Source organism: Protopterus annectens, chromosome 1.part1 (genome assembly GCF_019279795.1).
Source record: "Protopterus annectens isolate FY-2018-M chromosome 1.part1, PAN1.0, whole genome shotgun sequence".
In the NCBI taxonomy this organism is placed as follows: domain Eukaryota; kingdom Metazoa; phylum Chordata; order Ceratodontiformes; family Protopteridae; genus Protopterus; species Protopterus annectens.
This window is the reverse complement of record NC_056726.1, coordinates 1116627549-1116649070: the sequence shown is the minus strand read 5'-3', so window position 1 is coordinate 1116649070 and position 21522 is coordinate 1116627549.

The window sequence follows — 21522 nt, the reverse complement described above, 5'->3', positions numbered from 1 at the left end:
GAGGACCCAGGACTGAACCCTGTGGTACTCCACTTGTCACTGGTCTGAAGTCTGATTTGGAGTTTGCTACTTTCACAGTGTGGTTCTGTCAGTAAGCCAGTTGTCAACCCATCTTGTGACATAGGGATTTATACCTAGTGTATTTATTTATTTATTTATTTTTATTTTACATTTGTTAACCGGGATCGTCCAACTAGATACAGGTCCATTTTCAGTGGAGGCCGGGGAGAAAAGCACCAAAGGAACACATATGCAAGACATACAGACAATATATTTTACATGTTTCTAGTATATTCAACCAGACAATATAGATGAACACAAATTATTAATTTCTTACAAAGACATACAATGATCAATAAATGTACTAACAATAAAGTATATTAACTATCCTATCTAGAGTCACATTATGCATCTGAATATGGTATTGTAAGACTAGACAGTCATATCAGGAGACTGTGTGTTTGAGGAAAGAGTAATAGCAGGAGTGGAGCAGGGACATAACCATTTATTGCTGAGATGGCTTTTGATAGATTTCTTAAATCTGGATAGAAAAGATTCCAGGGTAATGGAAGGAGGCAGGGAGTTCCAAATTTTGGATATGTAAGAAGAGTAGAGGGAGTCACCAGCATGGTTATGTGATCTAGTAACTGTTAATAGTAACTTGTCTGTGGAGCGGAGTAGCCTAGGACAGGAATACTGCTGAATTATGTTGCTTAAAGCTGGTGTTTTATTTGGGTGGGAGAGGAGCTTATAAGTAGTGATAAGTTAATTGTAGATTAATAAATTTGGCAGTTCAAGCCAGTCCAATTGTTTTAGGTTATGACAGTGATGGGTTCTAAAAGATGAGTTTAAATAAATAAATAAAAATTGTATATGTATATATATATATATATATATATATATATATATATATATATATATATATTGCATATTGCATAATATGCATTATATTGAATCTACACTGCATGCTTCTTGTGCTGTAAAAATGCTGTAAAGTCTGTTTCAACACATGATCCTGTAAATTATTTTCTGTATTTTACTGTTTTAGTGTACATTTATATATATATATATATATATATATATATATATATATATATATATATACATACATATATATATATATATATATATATATATATATATATATATATATATATATATTTATATATATATATATTTAAGTCTGCACTTGGGAGCTTTTCACCCTGGGCCTCAGCTGAAAACAGATTCATTTTGACCCAGTCAGACAGGTAAACAAACATCAAATAAAAAAATAACTTTTTACTGAAGAAATGGATAGCTATGGTTCTGTCCTACCTCCCTCCTGCACATTTCCATATTGCTTTCCCTTTGTTCTTCCTCCTGATTGCTCTTGATTTCAGCACTTTCCTATCTACCCCATTTTAACACCTATAATCTGGTCAAAAATTAGAATTAAATAAAGCACACCTAAGTAGCAGGAAAAAACAATGGATCCCTTCACTTTTTGTTCTGTATGTTTTTGCAATGTTTGGCATCAAGCAGCGATGCCAAGTGATGGTGGGCCGTGATATAATGCTGCCATTACCTCTGTGCAATGACACTTAACCCCATATGTTACGCCAACACACAGCAACATGTAGTGTAAACAATTAATGTCAGACCATTATCACTGTTTATTTGAGTCTTAGACACACCTGAATTCAAACCCAGCATCATCTGGGCTCATAAAAGACATGTGTCAATGCATTTACACCTGCTGCCACAGAGTCAGTTAAGCCGCAGGTGTGTTTCATATACTAAATACTAACTCTCAGATTTTTAGCAATGTGGCTTGCATTTGCACACTGCTTAACTATGCGGAAATAGGGAAAGTATTTGAAATGTGTATCTCGCATGTTCAAACACTTTGCCAGCTGTCATGCAAACCTGCTGCTCGCCGCACTAGGGAAAACAATATTATTATGTATTAGTGCTGTTTACTGTCCATTTCCTGTTTATGACATGAAATTACATGTGGAAACATAAACTGAATATGTCACATATTTACAATACAGTCATGTGTTGTCTTCCACAGGCACTGCAACCTTAGTGTATCGGTACTTTTTTCACACACGTATATAGGCTACACTACATAAATTAATATGTCATGTAATATGCAATGCATGTCAATCTGCTAACATGCAGAACTAGAACTATTGACCCATAGCCCTAAGCAGCCTTATTGGCAAGGCTATGGGAGGAATTATCACGGACCTAATCCACAGGGACATAGGTGACCTTTAACACAATTTCCCTGACCCATTTTAGTTTTGTCAAGGATAGATCTTGCTTATTAAACTTAGTGGACTTCTTTGAAATGACCCCAAAGACCTGGATGAGGGATAACAGGACACACCACCTATGGTGATTTATCCAAGGTTTTGACACTTGCCTGACATTACAGAGAGCCTTTTACACCAGCATGTGGGACACTGTTATTGACATACTCCCCTCTCCAGATCCTGCTGATGTCATCTGGTATAAAGTGTTGTCTAAGACACTCCAAGTCAGACTTCAGATGTGGTGCTTGCTTTAAATACAAAGTTCTGTAGTGTGTGTAGGTGTTCTAGTCTCACTGCAGTCAGGTGTGTATGTGTGTGTGTGTGTGTGTGTGTGTGTGTGTGTGTGTGTGTGTGTGTGTGTGTGTGTGTGTGTGCACTTGCTTGACATTACAGATAGCCTTTGACACCAGCATATGAGACACTGTTATTGGCAGATTCTCCTCATCAGACACAGCTGATGTCATTAGTTATATCTTAATTGTGGATATGTACTGTTCCCACTAGGGCAGGGTCAGATATCCTCTACAATACAGATTACAGTGACATTAATTTCAGTCTATCTACATAAACCATGGCATGGTTTATAGGCACTGTGTTTTCTTGGTGAGTAACCCCTGTGGTCTCTCCAGCTGCTGCATGTGTCTGGTGAGGTACATGCAAAAGAGAGCATTAGAATCTATATTAGTGTACTGATGAGGTTCAAGTACAGTGCTGTAATATACTCCTGGGATTGGAATACAATGCTGTGACTTATGATGTGCATAAGAAAGGCTTTCAATACCATTGTGGACACTTGGTGGTTGAAGTTCAGATTGCTATGTGCATGTGTTCCCAGTGCTTGCATCACTGGGTTTCAGCATAGCAGGACTTTGTCAATGTTGTAATTAGCAAGGAATTTATCTTTGTAGAAGGCCAGAATAACAACACGTGTTTGCATTTATTTGTAGACCATGTGACTTTGTCACCAATCATTTGTTTTAGCCCTTGCTGTAGTATGCTATTACATATGGAATCAATGATTGTACTCAGTATGCAAGATCAGCAAAAGCAGTAAGCCAAAGGCCATAAATTGCAGTCTGAACTGTCAATAAATAGTTTCCAAACAGTAAAGTGCCAAGCACAGCTTCCTAGGGTACACCAATGGTGACAGCTCTACAGGTACAGGCTGAGTCACCAACTTTCATAGTAAGTGTTCTGTCAGTGAGCCAATTAGTTACCCAGTTACTGCCATAACTTTTAATCCCCAGCTGGGAAAGTTTTTCAATGATACCTGCATGAGAGATTTTGTTCAAACCCTAGGCCAGTTGAGACTAACCAGTATACACTGTCTTACCTTCATCCAGGCCTATCACACAGAATCATTGGTCAACTATCACATGGCTTGTAGCAGGCACCTTCCTGACATGGTTGATTACATACTTCAATACACCCTTTGCACAGACTATATTCCTGTAGAAGGGTGACGTCAACATGCATCCATTGGATGACAGCACCCAATGTATGCATGTATAGACACATCCTGACTCTTCTTATCTGTGAGGTACACCAACATGTCATCATAGATATTTTTTAAATGGACACTATTGATATCCTGGCTGTGTGCAACAGACCTGTGTGAGTTGTTAGTGCTATATCATGTCAGTTACATCTATTAGATGTCCTCAAATAGGTCATCAAGCGCATGCATGATGACAACACTATCATCCTTTAAACTTGATAAACCCAAGGCATTTGACACAAATCCACACTGAGGTATTCACTCAAGACTGTCAGATGTGGCCATATACACCTATATCACCAAGAGGGTAGACAACTGTACCACATATGTGGGATCTAAATATGTTGACATGTGTGAAGTGACCTATATCTCAGGTCTAGTGATCAGGTCCATACATCAGGGCTATCTGCTTGGCCCTTTCCTATCCATTACTTAAGTGATGGACATCACAAATGGCATACACGTCCTGTGTCCAAACAGCTTAGAAGTACTACAGATTGTGAGCAATCATTTACTTCAGTTGTAATATAGGTTCATATGTGTGTACTAGGCTAATGGCCCTGGAGCCTTTGCAAGCTTAGCTCAAAAAGTTTGTCCAGGCACCATGCCACCCGATGTTAGTTCACAGTGCCCCTATCTAGTAGGGCAACTGGAATGATCCATGGAGTGAACTTTCTGTTACAGGTTCATAGGTCTGTACTAGGTTAATGGCCCTGGAACCTTTTAGTATAATACATACATTATCAACATACACAAAAGATTGCTGATACAGCCATGACACCACCTGCAATGACACAAAAACATGGGGTGGAGGGGGATTTGTTACGTAAGCAAAACAAACACATAACCTAAATATAATGTAGACATCACACCCTATTATCACAATAATAGGTAAGGGACCTGTGTCCTAGGATAGATGGTAAATGGAACATCTACAAGATTTTGGTCACAGTGCTGACTACTCCTTTGTATGTAACACAACTGCTGATTATGTGAAGGGCATCCACATCAAAGGCTATAAAACCTCCATAGTTCACAGCCTTCATCAGGCCAATAACCAAGTACAATGCATTCTTCTTCATGTATCTTATCATATGCTGATCTCTGATCCCCTGTAGGCTTGGTCAAAAGGGTACTTTTAACTGTAGAATCTTACTTGATATATTTTCTTCTCTTCCCAATGTATAACTGACATTGTCTTTTTACCTATGTTCTATATCTTCTTTTACCTGGAGTGTTTTATTAATTTCTTGTTATATTACTATGCTTAGCATACATGATGAAACCTGTTTTGTGTAGTATGCTGTATGTACCATAACTGACATTGTATTTTACCTATGCTTCGTTTACCTGGAGTGTTTTATTAATTTCTTGTTGTATTACTAGTCTCAGCATACATGATGTAACCTGTTTTGTGTATTACGCTGGATGTACTGTATTTGTATAACTTGATGCCGTAGCTTTTCTCCCTAGGCCTCTGCTGAAAATGGACCTGGTCCAGTCGGAATTTCCCGGTTAACAAATGTAAAATAAATAATACATAAAATTTTCCAGTGATGTGTAACTGAAGTGTGCCACTTTTGTTAAAGTAAGCTGTCATACATTTTATTGGCCATACCTAGGTATTATTTTTGTGGCATAAACATTAATGTGTGATGGTTCAGAACTCCCATCACGTTGTTACACCAGATGCATGTGTGCTACCTGTTGCGATGATGCACACAGGACATACATAGCTGTTTGACAACATTAATGGCATGGGTAACATTCATGACAATGCAGATCGTGCTCTCTCTCTATGTATATATACATATATATATATATATATATATATATATATATATACATACATATTTTATATATATATATATATATATATATATATATATATATATATATATATATATATATATATATATATATATACATATATATATATATATATATATATATATATAGATATATATAGATATATATAGATATTTATATATATATATATATATATATATATATATATATATATATATATATCACAATCTGCACTGTAACATTCATGACAGTGCAGATTGTGCTCTCTCTCTCTCTCTCTGTATGTATATGTATATATGCCATGCACAGCACTCAACTAGCCTGTATTGATCATAATGTCACATCCAGGTATATCTGTGACCCTTCTACACCTCCAGCAGATGTCATGGTGGCAGGACAGTGTGTTTTATTACCCTCATAGAGTTTGGGTATGTCATAATAGTTGTATTTGTATCTGTGTTTGTGCAGAATCATCTCTGATCACTCTAAATCACATATCTTATGTCAGAGATATGGGATTACTGGTGGCATTATTCTGATATTGTCCATGATTGTGCATGCTTCTTTTAATGTTGTCCATGAGCCTTTACCTTTGTCCCACTTGCTGAAAACCTCTGCTGAAATTACACTCATATTCAGGCAAATCAGTTTGCACAGCTTCACAATATGCACCCTACTCCACTGTATGTAATATCCCTGATAGATGTCTTCTGCATTGTTCATGTAAGGATGCTTATCTTCACACAGACATCTTCACCATTGTTTTGTTATCCTGTGTAACAGTCAGATAATACACATTTTCAAGGTGTGCAGGCCCTACTGTACCATATTCATATGTGATTGGTGTTGCTGCTTCAGCCGTCTTCCATAGACATGCCATCATCTGCTGTACATTAGGATGTTTCACCTGTCCTCATTCTCTGTGTGCATTCCTACAATTCATCTGTGTGTCCCTATTCAATACAAATACTTCCCATGAGCATTTATTTTACATGGCAGTCCAAGTACAGAATGCCAGGAATGGGATTTCACAATACTTTACACTTTATACACTGTCTTGTACTGTGTTTGAACCATACACTTAAATATTGTACCTGTCATGTATCCATATTTTCACAGGTTGCCCAGTTTTTGCCTTGTATATCTTTTGGTGTGTTCCTTATTGAAGTTGTGGTTTTCTACCATACCACTGGGATGATTTCAGGGCTGATGTGACTCAATAATTATGTATATTTGAGGCTCAGACTTCAAATCCTTCATAAACTGTATCTTTACACAAATATCTTGTTATTCTAGTGGACTTCTAAAGAACAAATTTGTCAACTCTGTCCCTATTTCTGGGTCATTGTCCCCCTGTTATGTTGGTCTTTGTCCAGAAGTCTTGCACTAAGAGATTGAGAGCTATGAAAACTATTATCTAACAAGTCCTGGTGATCATTTTGTCATTCTGTACAAAACTGCGGACCTTCAGTACTCTGACTTAAACAGGATTGCTATGCGTGTTCGCTTAAACAGTTTCCTGGATGGCAGCACTGTTGCCAGCCAAGAAACCTCACTTATTTATCTTTAAATGCAGTGCATGGCATGAATTTGCGATCACTGCTGCTCGATGCGCATCACCATACACACATGTAAACTCCACCTAGGTTCCTGTAAAACCTACATGAAATTTACTGAATCCTTGGAAAGGAATATATAAAAATAGGCAAAGGAATAAAAAGGATAAACAAAAAAGCACGAAATGAAGAATGAAAGAAATTAGTAATACAGTTATGGAAAGATCATATTACTATGAGAACATTTTGTAAAATATTTTCTGAATGCTGGATGATTTTTAGTTATATATATTTTTTCCCAGTGGCAATATGATGTGAGAAAAAGAGATAAAGAAAAAATATAAAATAACACATAACGATGGATTGGAAGATGTAGACCATAGTGATAGAAAGTGCTTTGACAGAAAAATAATTATATAAAAGAAATAAAGAAAAATACAAGAATTGTTATATAAGCAAAGATATTTTTTTACAAAGGAAAAAGAGAGGAAGTGTTGAGTTACTTAAGCAGATTAGTAAAAGAAGATTTTTATTTATTTTATTTTTATTTATTTATCATTTGTTGACCAGGAAAGTCCGACTAGGTTCCACAGAGCCTGTTTTCAGCGGAGGCCCGGGGAGAAATGCTCCAGATGGTAATGCAATGAAACAAATAAAAATGTAAATGGAGAAATAGAAACAACTAAGGAAAAGATTATCCCCCAGATTTACTAATCTTCCATGCAGGACTAGCTTAGTCCTGCACAGAAGCAGCTGCTTAAGAGCAGGACAGCAGCATGCCATGCATATTAATGAAGGCACTCTGCCTGAGCTCCTAATTTTACATGAAGCTTGTAAGAGTTCAGGGGGCATATCTGAGAGCAGAGCTCTCAGAATATACACACCCTCACAATGAAGAACAGCAGAAAGCCCAAAAGAATGAGTGAGACCACTCATAGGTGTCCTCATACCCCCAGCAACATCCCCCCACGTGTACAACAGCAATAGTAAATACAAACAATATAAACATACCAATTTTTTTATGAATCTGATTAAATCTAACTGTAGGTGCATGGGTTTGCCCATCGCTTGGCCACGGTTAATGCAGCTTAAATGACTGAAGAGGATAATAAGGAAGATATATGCAAAGGAAACATTATAGCAATAGTGTAGTGGACTGAACGTTCACTTTACGAGCAGGCATTCCCGGTTCGAGTCCCACTGCAGCACATTCCATTTTCCAATGCAAATCATGTTATGACCAATATTTTAGTTGCATAACCTACTAAATAACATATATTTGTGAACTGGAGTACTGCATTAAATGCAGATGTGAGGTGTCAGTGTCATAATGTTGCAAAGTCCACAGATAATCACATGTACCCCATGCAGTATATGTACACATGAATCAGGGATACAAATGGAAGGTAATATATATAATGAATGACAACTCCATACAGCTTCCAAATCCCCCACCTTCCCAAGAAATATTAGACATTACTGTCCAAATCAGTGCAGTGGTAAGCGGGAGTAAGCACTAGTAAGCAAGTGTAAGTACTATTAAGCAGTAGTAAGCAGGAGTAAGCATATGTAAGCACTAGTAAGTGAGTTTAAGTCCGTTAGTGTGGGGGTAGGCAATGCGCACTCAGGTTAAGCAAAATGGAAGCAAACTCTCTGTAAGCATATTTAACCGAAAGTTAGCATTGCTTACCCTCATGCAAACCCACTTAAAAATGCTTAAAAGTGCCTAAATCACTCTGTATCCAACAGCCACTGTTCTGCCAAGCAACAAAATGAACAGCCTTGCAGGTCTTGAACCCAGGATCCTACACACTATAGTTACAGTAGTTAACCACCAAGCCATCACAGCAGTATATAAGACTGAGGTATCACCAAACAAGCCCTCACTATAGTACAATCAAACTGAACATGTGAAAGGAATCAATACACAGTCATATGTTCTATAACCTACTACATAACATAAATATCTGAACTGGAGTACTGAAATATGCCCAGACATAAGGTGCAAATGTAATAGAGTGTTGAAGTCCCCTACTAAACACAAGGACCCCATACAGTATACGTACACATGAATCATGGATACCAGACATATAGATAAGTTATAATGAAAAATAAATCAATACCAAAAAGCAAATATAATGTTATGTCAATGTTAAGCAATGCTAAGCATTCCACAGGCCAGCTTAGGAGGTGTAAGCAATGTGTAGGCCAGCTAACTCAATGTACCCAGTGGTATATCCCTTTAAGCAATGCCGACTTTAGGTAAGTAGATTTGCCCATAGCTTAGCCTATTCAAAGCCAACCAATCACGGCAAAGTGCAGGAATTCGGCCCTACTTAAACCCAACAGGCAGGAATACATCTCATAACTGGTTGTAGCTCCCCCTTGCAGGCACCATGGCAGAAAGGGGAGAGGGAGTGTGCATTCGGTTGCAGCACTGGGGCAGCCAGGAGTCCAGAGTCATGGCAAGACTCCTTGTCAAAGACCATGAGCAGAGACTGTTGCAGGGCCAGTACCAGGGTTCCCAATATAAGGCAGAAGCTTGGGACTGTCTCACTCATGACCTCGCCAGTGCCACTGGCATACCCCAAACTGGTGAGCAGGTTAGGCATCACTATGCTGACCTGAAGTTGAGTAAAGCAGACATCTTGGAGCAGTGGATCCAAGAGGCTAGGATGGCAGGGGCTGTCCCAGCTGTGTGTAAGTATCACTCCACTATATGTGTAATTAATTGCCAGCTCATGTATATTATGGATAGGTATGGCTAAATATTCCTCTTATGTCCTTCACAGAGGCAAGTGAGCAGGCTGCGAACCAGGATGCCCCTGGCTGTCACCTGCAGAGGTTGCGATGTGAGGCAGGTCAGTAATACTCTTACATGTACTGTCATAGAAAATAATCTAAAAGCATTAATAAGGTAATTGACAGTATAAAACCTGTATTGTTTAAGGCAAGTACAGCATACTCCAGGGAATATGGCAAGAAGTGTCTCATATTGTTTATATGTAAATAAAAGCATAATAGCCTGACAGTAAAGGTCTAACTGCTGGACTGCATGTGTATACTCTGGTAACATATGGTAATGTAGATTTGTAATCACTTAATAGTACTGTTGTATTAAGAACTGTTACCCGCACTGTGCAACATAATTAAAATATGTAGGAATGTCTGTATATGACTAGTGTAATCCCCAAAGGTCATTCAGTAATACTGAGAGACACATAGATAGAAAACAGTAAAAAGGCAGACAACAAAATCCAAATACCACATGCAACTGAGACATGAACTGTTGCATTTTTTGCACACACAGCCATGGTTGGAATCTTGGGAGTGGTAGTAGTCGGCATACAGAATCATACCCCACAACTGTACAGATATGTCCAGAATGTCCAATAAATTGGCCCATATCTGCTGCCTGTCACCCTGTCCCCCTGGGAAATCAGTGGGATGATCCCAGCTGTATAGGCAGCAAACAGGAAATACTAATGAATGTCACACATCTATGAGAACAAAGCTGCCACACTAGCAACTCCCCAAAATCTTACACCCCCATGTTGTCAAGCTGTGACCAGAGTGTGTACAGTAACAGAGTGGGATATATGTGCATAATACTAATGTGGAATCTGGTACTGTGTGTGGCAACATTCAGGTAGTGCTAGCAAATATTGCTGCCACAGGTCTGTCAGATATGAACACTGTGCCCAGAAATAAAAGAATGATACCCTGTACTGGCACTGTTTACTTTGGTATTGCATGGCATTGCGACTGATGCAGTTGCTCTGAATAATAAGGTATTACTCATCACTGTCACCCACACTGTGCTACATAATATAACTGTCTAGGAAATCCTGTATAAGAGTGTTGTAATACAAAGACAGAATGTAAAACCACAGGCAAATTAGAAGACAGAAAACAGATAGGAGATATACAGCAATATCTATATAGCACACAGAACTGTGATGGACAGTGTTCTAGTTTAAGCAGACACAGCCATGGCCTGAATCCTGGGAGTAGAAGTAGGCTGCATACAGAATCATACCCCACGACTGTACATATAAGTCCAGAATATCCAGTATATGAGCCCATATCTGCTGCCTATCACCCTTCATCCTGGGAAGTCAGTGGGATGATCCCAGATGTTTAGGCAGCAAACAGAGAATGCAACTGATTGTCGCACATCTATGAGAACAAACCTGTCACACTAGCAACTCATGAAACTGTTATGAGAGTAATAAGCCAAGTATGTCCTATCAACACCACCATGTTGTCAAGCTGTGACCAGAGTGTGTACAGTAACAGAGTGAGATGTATGTGCATAATACTAATGTGGAATCTGATACTTTGTGTGGCAACATCCAGGTAGTGCTAACAAACATTGCTCCCACAGGTATGTCAGATACACTGTGCCGAGAAATAAAAGCTTGATACCCTGTACTGGTACTGTTTATGCTGGTATTGTATGGAATTGTGAGTGTTGCAGTTGCTCTAAATAATAAGGTATCACTGATCACTGTCAACCGCACTGTGCTACATAATATAACTGTGTAGAAAATCCTGTATAAGAGTGTTGTAAGTCACTAAAGGTTGAAGAGGGCAATAATCTAAATATATCCCGGTTCACCAGCATGTGGTCAAGACATGGTCAGAGTCTGTGCAAAAAGAGATGCACAGGTATGTACACAACATCAACCTGGAATCTGGGAGTATGTGTAGAAACAGTTAGTGTTAACAAACATTTCCTCCAAAGGTATGCCAGGTAAGAGGTGTATACTGCAGGTAAAACCAGTTCATGTATAAAGATGACGACAGCCATATCACTATCCAAACTAAGGCAATAGGGTAGTGTAGTAATACTTGTAAGGTACAGTCAACAGCACTGACTAGGAAAGGAATGTGAACTACAGGAATATACTGGCTGTTAATTGACATCTTTCTCCCCCCCACCACTATATCTCCAACAATACACTAACAACCCACCTCAACTGGTATGTGATGACTCCACTGCTATGTTGGGACATATGTCCTATTGGTTGATAATTATTTAAATCTGTTTCTATGCATGTGCTATGTTGACATACTCCAACGTTGATGGCATGATGCCATCAATGTACCTGCATGCTGTTGCTGTTACCACTGTGGTCCCATATATGCATGTGTTCCGTTTGCTATGCAACTGTTCCATATCTGGTGTATGTGTTAATGGGAATATCTATGCATGCTGTTATACCTAACTCTGGAATGTGGTGACTATTACTAACCCACATATATTGATATACCATAAACACTGTAGCACGTATGGAAATGCAGGACCCATCGGGCCCACCTGTCCCACCTCAGCTGGCCGTGGCACTGGGCACCAGCACGTGTGGGGCCCAACCCATTACCTCCTCGTCTGTTGGTCCTGCAACACCTTCTGTTGGAACCACCTAAGGGGAGGGGGCTCGCCCCACCCCGGGAGTGGGCGAGGACAGAAAGCTGTCACTCGTCGCCAAGTCTGGATCATGGTGCATAGAGAACTCGATCAGCAGTTTGGAGATTTTCTATGTCAGCTCGAGGGCCATGTGACACGACTAGAGGGCCAGCCTGGCTCTCCGACTCAGCCCCCAGCATAACCACCTTAGGGGCTGTGAAGGTGCAGTGGTGACTGCCCATGGGTGGGGATCTCAGTCCCACTGTTTTCACTAGGGGGCTCATGGTCTTCCGATTTCACAGCACCCCTCCCCATCAAGGTGTTTACCCCCTACATGTGTCATATACCACCCATGTATGCATCTGGTATGTCTTGTCTTTTAACCTACCCAACCTACCTCCCCAAATATACCAACTATCCCTCTCCAACATCCCACTCTCATCTAAAAAAAAGACCATTGTGTTCCCAAAAAAAATATCGCTCAATGCATAGCCGTCCATTTCACAAACGTGTCTACTGGACACATGTAACCCAGTCTAATTGGCATCACAACATATTATTGTTGCCCTCACCCCTCTCTCAGGGGTGTGAGTGTCCAAACCTACCTCCAAATTCAGTGTATATGCACATCTGTTGCTGTAGAAGAAATGGGCAGCTATGGACCTTCCCTACACCTTCCTGTACATCCCTAGCTATTTTCCCTACTGTCTTTCCCTCTTTGTGCTCCTTTTTCACCACCTTCCTGTCAACTCTTTTTCTTTCTTTTAAAGAAATTAGCACAGGGTAAACAGAAGTAAGCACTTTTAAGCAGCAGTAAGCGGGTTTAAGCCTGTTTGCGTGGGGGGTAAGCAATGCCTATACAGGTTAAACAATTTAGAAGCTAATTGAGTACAAGAAACTGTAACCGGAAGTTAGCAGTGCTAACCTCTGCACAAACATGAGCAAACCCACTTACAACTGCTTAAAAGTGCCTTAACCACTGTGTATCCAACAGCCCTTGTTCTGCCAAGCAACAAAATAAACAGCCTTTGCAAGGCTCGAACCCAGGACCCTGCACACCATAGCCAAAGTGATTTACCACTAACCAATGTCCGATACACCTAACACTGATGTTTCACAAACATATAATCCAGCACAGTCATTCAACAGTACAGGAAATGTATTTAAATATGTAGATGTATGTGTGTGCATATATATATATATATATATATATATATATATATATATATATATATATATATATACACACACACACACACACACACACACACACATATACATAAACATATATGTAACTACACGTACACACACAGAGATATGTATAGGAAGATACATATGTAGAAGGTGCACACAATACGGAACAGCCACTATGCCTACAGGTGCCACCTTACCAACAGGACATTGTATGAGTCACCCATACAAATGACAATTGTTGCCTGCAACATATACCCACAGAGAAGTCAAAGGATATAACATCACACACAGGTTTGCATACATGGGGAAAACTTTTTTTGTGTACTATTACAGTTGCATATGCCATGCCATATAGCTGTTTATACACTGACATACATTTAAACAGAGTAATGCAACTGTGAAACAGTTATATTGAAACAGTAGTCTGGAAAGGTTTACATATGTTGCTGTCCAGGTCAAGGCCTTCAAGTAGTACAATAGAAAGACAGACTGAACCACAGGATACAAATCAATCAACAGTAGATAATGCAGATGTATAGTCCAGCAGCCTCCTTCTAAACTCTGTACACAATCGCTAGGGGGTAAAGACCTCAGTTTACACAATGGGATGTATCTGTTACATAACAAGGTATAACTGACACCATCACAATCACACTGACAAACAGAACAGTCTGTATGCCAGGAGGCAGTAGGCCTGCATTTACCCAAGGTGAATTGTATGGTAATTTACATCCAGATACCTTAAGGCAGCTTACCCCTAATACCCCCAGATGTTGTAACAGCCTAGCTTAGTTATGGTGCATCCCTCTCCCTAGACTCAGTAATACATGGCCATATACCACTGTTACATACACTGGCCTCTGGAGTGCATAAGAGTACACATATATTGTGTAGGTGAAGCCCACACATATATGGACCCAACCCTACAGTATGTACAGGGGACACAACAGCAGTGGACTGATGGCAGGAATGGCAGCATGACATACTCACAGCCCACTACATAACAATCCCTGACAGCATGTCATATGTACAAAGCCTGGTATGTAGGTGGAGGACATAGGCTGGAACACAGGCCCATATGTGTAAAACTGTTGTCATACACTACGCAAGTCACTGGTGGTACAGGATAGTGTGCGACATACCCTTAGTCAGGAATATGACATTAAAAACAGAAATGGATGTAGCCATGTACTGAAAGCACTAAACACACACACTGCCAGTGATGTATCTGCCACAAGACCTGTGCGGTGGACAGACAAAACATAACAGACACTCGTTTGGCCTTCAAGAGGATGGGCCCATATTTGAGAGCTATGCAGACAGACTGCATTCCAAGTTAAACTAGTATGTACACACAAACACTGTAACACCGGTGCTATACAATGCATACAGCAACACTACTCTCACTCTGTCTGTAGTTCTAGAACCACCTACAAATATGTAGCTGGCCTGAGTGTGCAGGTTCTCCTGTAAGAGGTATTGCTACCTGCTGTCTGTAACATTGTTGCCCACACACAGGAAGGATGTCCATCATAGAGGAAAGGTAAAGGGACCATGCCCACATGATGTAAGGATTTATAGTAGTTGGTTGCAGTGACAGTGGTAATTGGAAGTACTACACAGCATGCTGCATGCAGGTAGCAAGTGGAGCATACTGATTGGTGCAGAGGCCATCACCTGATCATATGCATCACCTACAAATTCCATGCTGCAATCTATGAAAAGCAGCTCATTCCATTTACTAGAGAGACTGGGAGTGAGAGAAAGAGAGTGTGTGTGTATAAGGCACAGAAAAAAAAGCATACAGAAGAGTCTGCATTCCCACAACAGGTATGTGAAATATATATGTATGTAATTGATTGTAGTACTTGGCCCATAATAGATGATCTGGAATGATTTATATGTGCCTTCAGGTGTTGTTGTAATGATGTTCAGCTGAACAACTGCTAAGGACAATAAAGTCCATCCCAGTGGGTAGTGAGCCATATCCATCAACTGTGCAGAGCAGCACTGACTGATAAGATGTAAGCCATCATAGTGCGTGTTGTGTAATGGGAAGTATGTATATTATGTGGCCAATAGGTGGTGGTGGAGGTAATGCCATAGTGATGGACACGTGAGTTCCACAGCCCACCTCTTGCAGGTTATTCAGGTTAACCTGTATTGTTGCATGCAGGAATGCCATAGTTGTGTAATAGGGCTACCTGCAATCTGGCCCTGCATATACCACCCCAATATCAGGCTGTGTCCGTATGTGGCACCTATCTGAGTTGTAGCAAGGCAGAACAGTGCAGCTGTGCAGGAAGGTGTTGTGAGATTGTGGACCTGATGTCTGAATGTACCCCATATATAGGTATGCATATGTGTGTGTGTGTGTGTGTGTGTGTGTATATATATATCTATATATGTATCCACAGGTCCACAAATATACAGATACCCATGTGTAGACATATATATGTGCACATATATACAACATCACATATATCTACACATATATAGATATATACCTATATGTACATGTCTACATATATACACACACAAACATATATGTATGTAAATACATGTCCCCTATGTAACTGCCACAGTGCTGCATGCCATGTGTTTGGAAACAACACACATAACAATACACACATATCTACAACTGTCAGTGTGTGCAACATGGATGGGTATGTCACATGTGAACCCCTTCTTGGGACCACATTGCCCTTGTATGTGAAGTATGGAATGGGAATACGGGGAAGTATGGCAGGTATAGTTGTAGAGGTGGTCAGAGTTGGTAGGTATAGAGGACAGCCTACAGGCATGGTATAAGACAGGTGGTGGGTAAATACCCTGGATGGTGTGTGGTCTGCGATGTGGAAGCCCCATGGGCCCCAATATGGAAACAATGGGAACAAGCCTCCCACCCACTGCTACTCACAACAGCAATCCATGTCCTGAAGGTGCCTGGCCTGGAGGCTGAGCATGAGGAGCATGTGGGCCCCGTGAATGTGTACTGGGTGCCTCAAGGTAATGTAGCACATCCCCCATAGACAGCACAAGGAACAAGAAACTAAGGGTAATGCTGCTAAACGCCAGAAGTCTTAACCTCAAGATGCACGCACTTGAAGCTCTCCTCAGTATGGAGAACATCGATATCTGTGCAGTGACAGAAACCTGGTTCAAGGCTCCAGAGAGCACCTCAGCACTACCAGGCTATACCTTATATCATGCTTTTCGGCCCCAAAACCTGGACCGAACCTCAAAAGGAGGGGGAGTTTCCATATTTATCAAGGATATCCACACCTTCAGGTTAGTGGCATTGCACGAAGTATCTGAGACCATCCATGTGCAACTAACAGTGGGCAAGACTGCTTTTCAGTTTATAGCATCCTACAGACCACCTTCTCAAAGTCAGGAATCCCACTCGGCTTTCCTGAAAACATTGGAGAACATGAAGACCTCTCCGAACACCATTATAATGGGTGACTTCAACTACCCAAACATTGAATGGGAGCACTACACAAGCCCCAGCACCTTAGCCCAAAGGTTCCTGGAAATTATAAACTCAAATGCTATGGAACAACTAGTCACTACTCCCACAAGAGGGGACAACATACTAGACCTGATCATTACCAACATAGGGACGCTATGCTCCACACCAGAAGTATATCCCTCATTGGTAAGATCAGACCATAAATTAATTTCACGGGATGTCCACATCCCGACCCCACCCCCAGCCCAGAAAACCACAGTGAAAAACTTCTCAAAAGCAAATTTCTCACTTCTCAAAACTGAAGTGGAATCCTTCAAGGCCCCAGGGCCAGTGGAAACTACGGCCCAAACTGCAGAATCCTATATAAACGCATTCTACGGACATCTCCAGGAATGCATGGATCATGCTATCCCAAACAAAACCAAGACCCAATCATCCAAAGGCAGGCGTCCAGTCTGGTGGACCCCTGCCATAAATAAACTGTACAAAAGAAGGAGGAAGCTACTACATGATAGAGAAAAATCCCTAATAGGGAAGGCATCTCTGATCAGTACTAGCAAAAAATTACGATCCCTCATAAAATCCTCCAAGGCCAGCTTTGAGAGAAAAATTGCACAGGACACCAAAGACAATCATAAGGCTTTTTTCAGTTATGTTAGTAACCTGGGATGCAACTCCCAGACTTGTTCCGAGTTGATTCTAAACGACAAAAAATACACTGAACCCACAGACATCGCCAATATCCTGGCAGACAGGTTCAGTGCAAACTTCTCCACCCCCCCAAAAGAGCAAGTATCTATCCCAGCAGAGGGCTGCCTCCCAAACATCTCTGATGCTCAGGTGAAGGCTGCCCTCTCCAAAGCAAAAGACACTGCTTCCATGGGACCAGATGGCATCCCAGATTGCGTCCTACATGAACCCCAAGAGGAACTAATCCCTCAAATAAAACAGCTATACAATCTCAGCCTCACTACAGGATATGTGCCCACAGAATGGCGTACAGCAACAGTGGTCCCACTCCACAAAGGTGGAGCCTCTATGGACCCTGGAAACTATCGCCCCATAAGCCTGACTAGCTTAGTCTGCAAGGCTATGGAGAGGATCATCATGGAGCTCATAAACAAAGACATTGGGGACCTACAGACACTACATCCTACCCAGTTCGGCTTTGTCAAGGGCAGATCCTGCCTTTTGAACCTGGTTGACTTCTTTGAAACTGTCACCAAAGCCGTAGATGAAGGGAAGGTAGTCCACACAGCCTATCTGGACCTTGCAAAGGCATTTGACACAATACCCCACTCGGGCATCATAGATAAGCTATCCAGCTTAAATATAAACCCCTATGTCACAAGATGGGTCGAAAACTGGCTCAAAGACAGAACCCATAGAGTGAGAGTTGCTGGAGCCATGTCAGACTCAAAACCAGTCACAAGTGGCATCTCACAGGGTTCTGTCCTGGGACCACTCTTGTTTGGTATATACTTTTCCGAGGTACAGGCAAACGTGGGAGGACTATGGCTCACCATGTTTGCAGACGACTGCAAACTGGGCGCCATAATCAACTCTCCAGCTGACACAAACATCCTTCAAAAAGGTCTCACAGAGACAGATAACTGGTGCCAGTGCCATGGTTTAAAGCTAAATGCCAAAAAATGTATAGTCATACCCTTTGGCAAAAACAATGTGCCCACAAATTACCACATAGGCGGAAACCCATTAAGTACAGAGAAAGTTATTAGGGACCTGGGGACCCAAGTTGATAGCAATCTCTCCTTTGAAAACCACATTACCAAAGTGGTTAGAAAGACCTTCTACATAGCCCACCTCATCACGAAGGGTTTCACATCTAGATCAAGAGAGGTAATCATGCCCCTTTATTCATCCCTCATCAGGCCCATCATAGAATACAATGCCCCTTTTGGGATGTACCTTACCCCACACCTGCAGCAATTAGAAAGACCCCAAAAGTATCTCACCAAGAGGATCAAGCGTCTCAAACATATGCCATATGCTGCTCGGTTAAAAAAACTCCAGCTCTACTCAGTTGCATACCGCCTACTGAGGATCTGCCTGACATACAAAGCTATGTCAAATCCAGAATTAATGGACATGCTCCACCTCAGTAAATCTAAATCCCTTAGAGCCACACCCGAGGGACTTGAACCTCAGCACAGAAATAAATAGAACTTGCTGGAGGACAGGTTCATAACCCTCTGAATAGAATTCCAGTTCATGTGAGGCAGAGCACCTCACTGAATCTCTTCAAGAAGAATCTCGATAGGTGGATGGGGGATCATAGGTTTGTCCCAGGGATTACTCCTGTGTCACTATTAGACAGAGGCGCAGTAAACTAAACCTTAAAAAGGGCACAGTATACTCAAATCAAGGGGTGGCGTAAGCCATACAGAATCAGGCTAGGCTTATAATTGCCTCAGGGCAGATAGCCTAGTATGAACCTATGATTCTATGGAGCCAGTTATGGAACAGACTGTGGACCTGACCTTAGGTGGGGACAACATCCCCTTGGTTAGTTCCACCTGAAAGTATTGCTGGACCAGTACATGAGGAGGCCCCAGGATGGGTCACACATGTGATGTGGCCTGGTAACATGGGCAGATGCGTTTTGAGAGGTGGTTCTGCTGGCCAGTAGTACATATACATGATATTGTGTCACTGTCATAGAACGTATGTCAGTAGTTATAGTCTACACAATCCCAGAACATGTCCAACAGCATGCATAGATAACTGCAATAACACAGAATGTCAGATGTGCAGCAAACCCATAGCAAGCATAGCACAGGCAATATGGCACCACTGTGCCTTGACCATGGCATGCAGGTGAATAGTCTGTAACATGCCAGCAATGATAGTGTCCACACAAGGAACATGGCTATAAACACATTGCACAAAGTGTGGTACAGTACAATATCTGCCCCACTGGTAGGTATGCTGTAGCCATACCTATTGAATTGTGTGTACAGTTTGTTGTCATTGATATGGTGTGGTGGTGACTGTGATATGTATTAAGAACTGTGGTAACCTTGCTGCATGACTTGCTCACACCTGTGTCCATCTTTAAGTCTTTCAGGCAGGATGTCTCATAGAAGGCTGCTAGCCTACACAGCAGCTGAAAATTAAATCCTGCTGAATGGACTCATACAGCACTATGCAATCTTTTTTGGCTGGGCTGCCCATGATCAGCAGGAGTGGACCACCCTGTGGAACGACCTAGTCCACAGAGTCATTTATGTCGGACTGCACAACCGTAGTTATAAACAGGTCCGGCATCATTGTTCTGACCTGCTTCACAATACCTGTAGGCATACTGCTGTAGTCTGGGGGATCGCCTCAACATGGGGGGGGGGGATGCCATCCATCCCCCCAACACATGTGGAGGAGCTCCTTGCCAGCCTTGTGGCACCTGCCCATCCAGCCAGGCACCATGCATCAACCGCCGGACACCTTTGTGGAGGTGGGTGCCACCCACGCATTGGCTAAGGAGCATGCAGGTAAGGCCACAGGGCACATCAGTAGACCACTGTTATGTATACATCCCACATCGGTACAGGTAGATCATGCATATCTGACATGTCATAGATATATTTTGTTGCTGCATAGTAGTGATAAACAGATGTCCATATGTGGTAGTATTGTGGAAATGTACTGTTGATGTATTGTAATACTGCACCCACCCTGTAGCAGTTACACAGATGTGGCCACTAACTTTGTATCTCTCACCCTCCTATGTAGGTCCATCTGGCATACCACCAAGGCAGCAGCCTGTAGCTGGTGAGTATGGTTTATGTAGATGATTGCCAATATACCGGGCATGTAATCATGATGGTATATTCCATTCACACATCTAACACACCTACCCAGAATGTATGCTGTACATGTGCATGTATAGTTGCTGTGAAATGTATGGCATCATAGGGGTGACCATGATGGGGTATTGGAAGGGTATGTCAGGCACCTGCATGATAACTAACATCCTGTCATTGTGGAATGTGTCCACAGGGAGTAACATAATGGTGGGAGACATGACTTACAGTAGGGACATCTTCGGAACAACACCCATATACAGTGCAACACCAGTGTATATACTAGTAGGACAATGGCAACTGCTGCAGAGATACACTATGGCATAAGGCATTACAGTGGTCCATATTATCAGCTGGGACTAGGCTGTAACATGTGGTGTTCAGTGTATGGGACATTGCAAAGTGACACATGGGTAGGGCTTACTTGTCATGCATCTGCAAAAAGGCTGAAGGGGG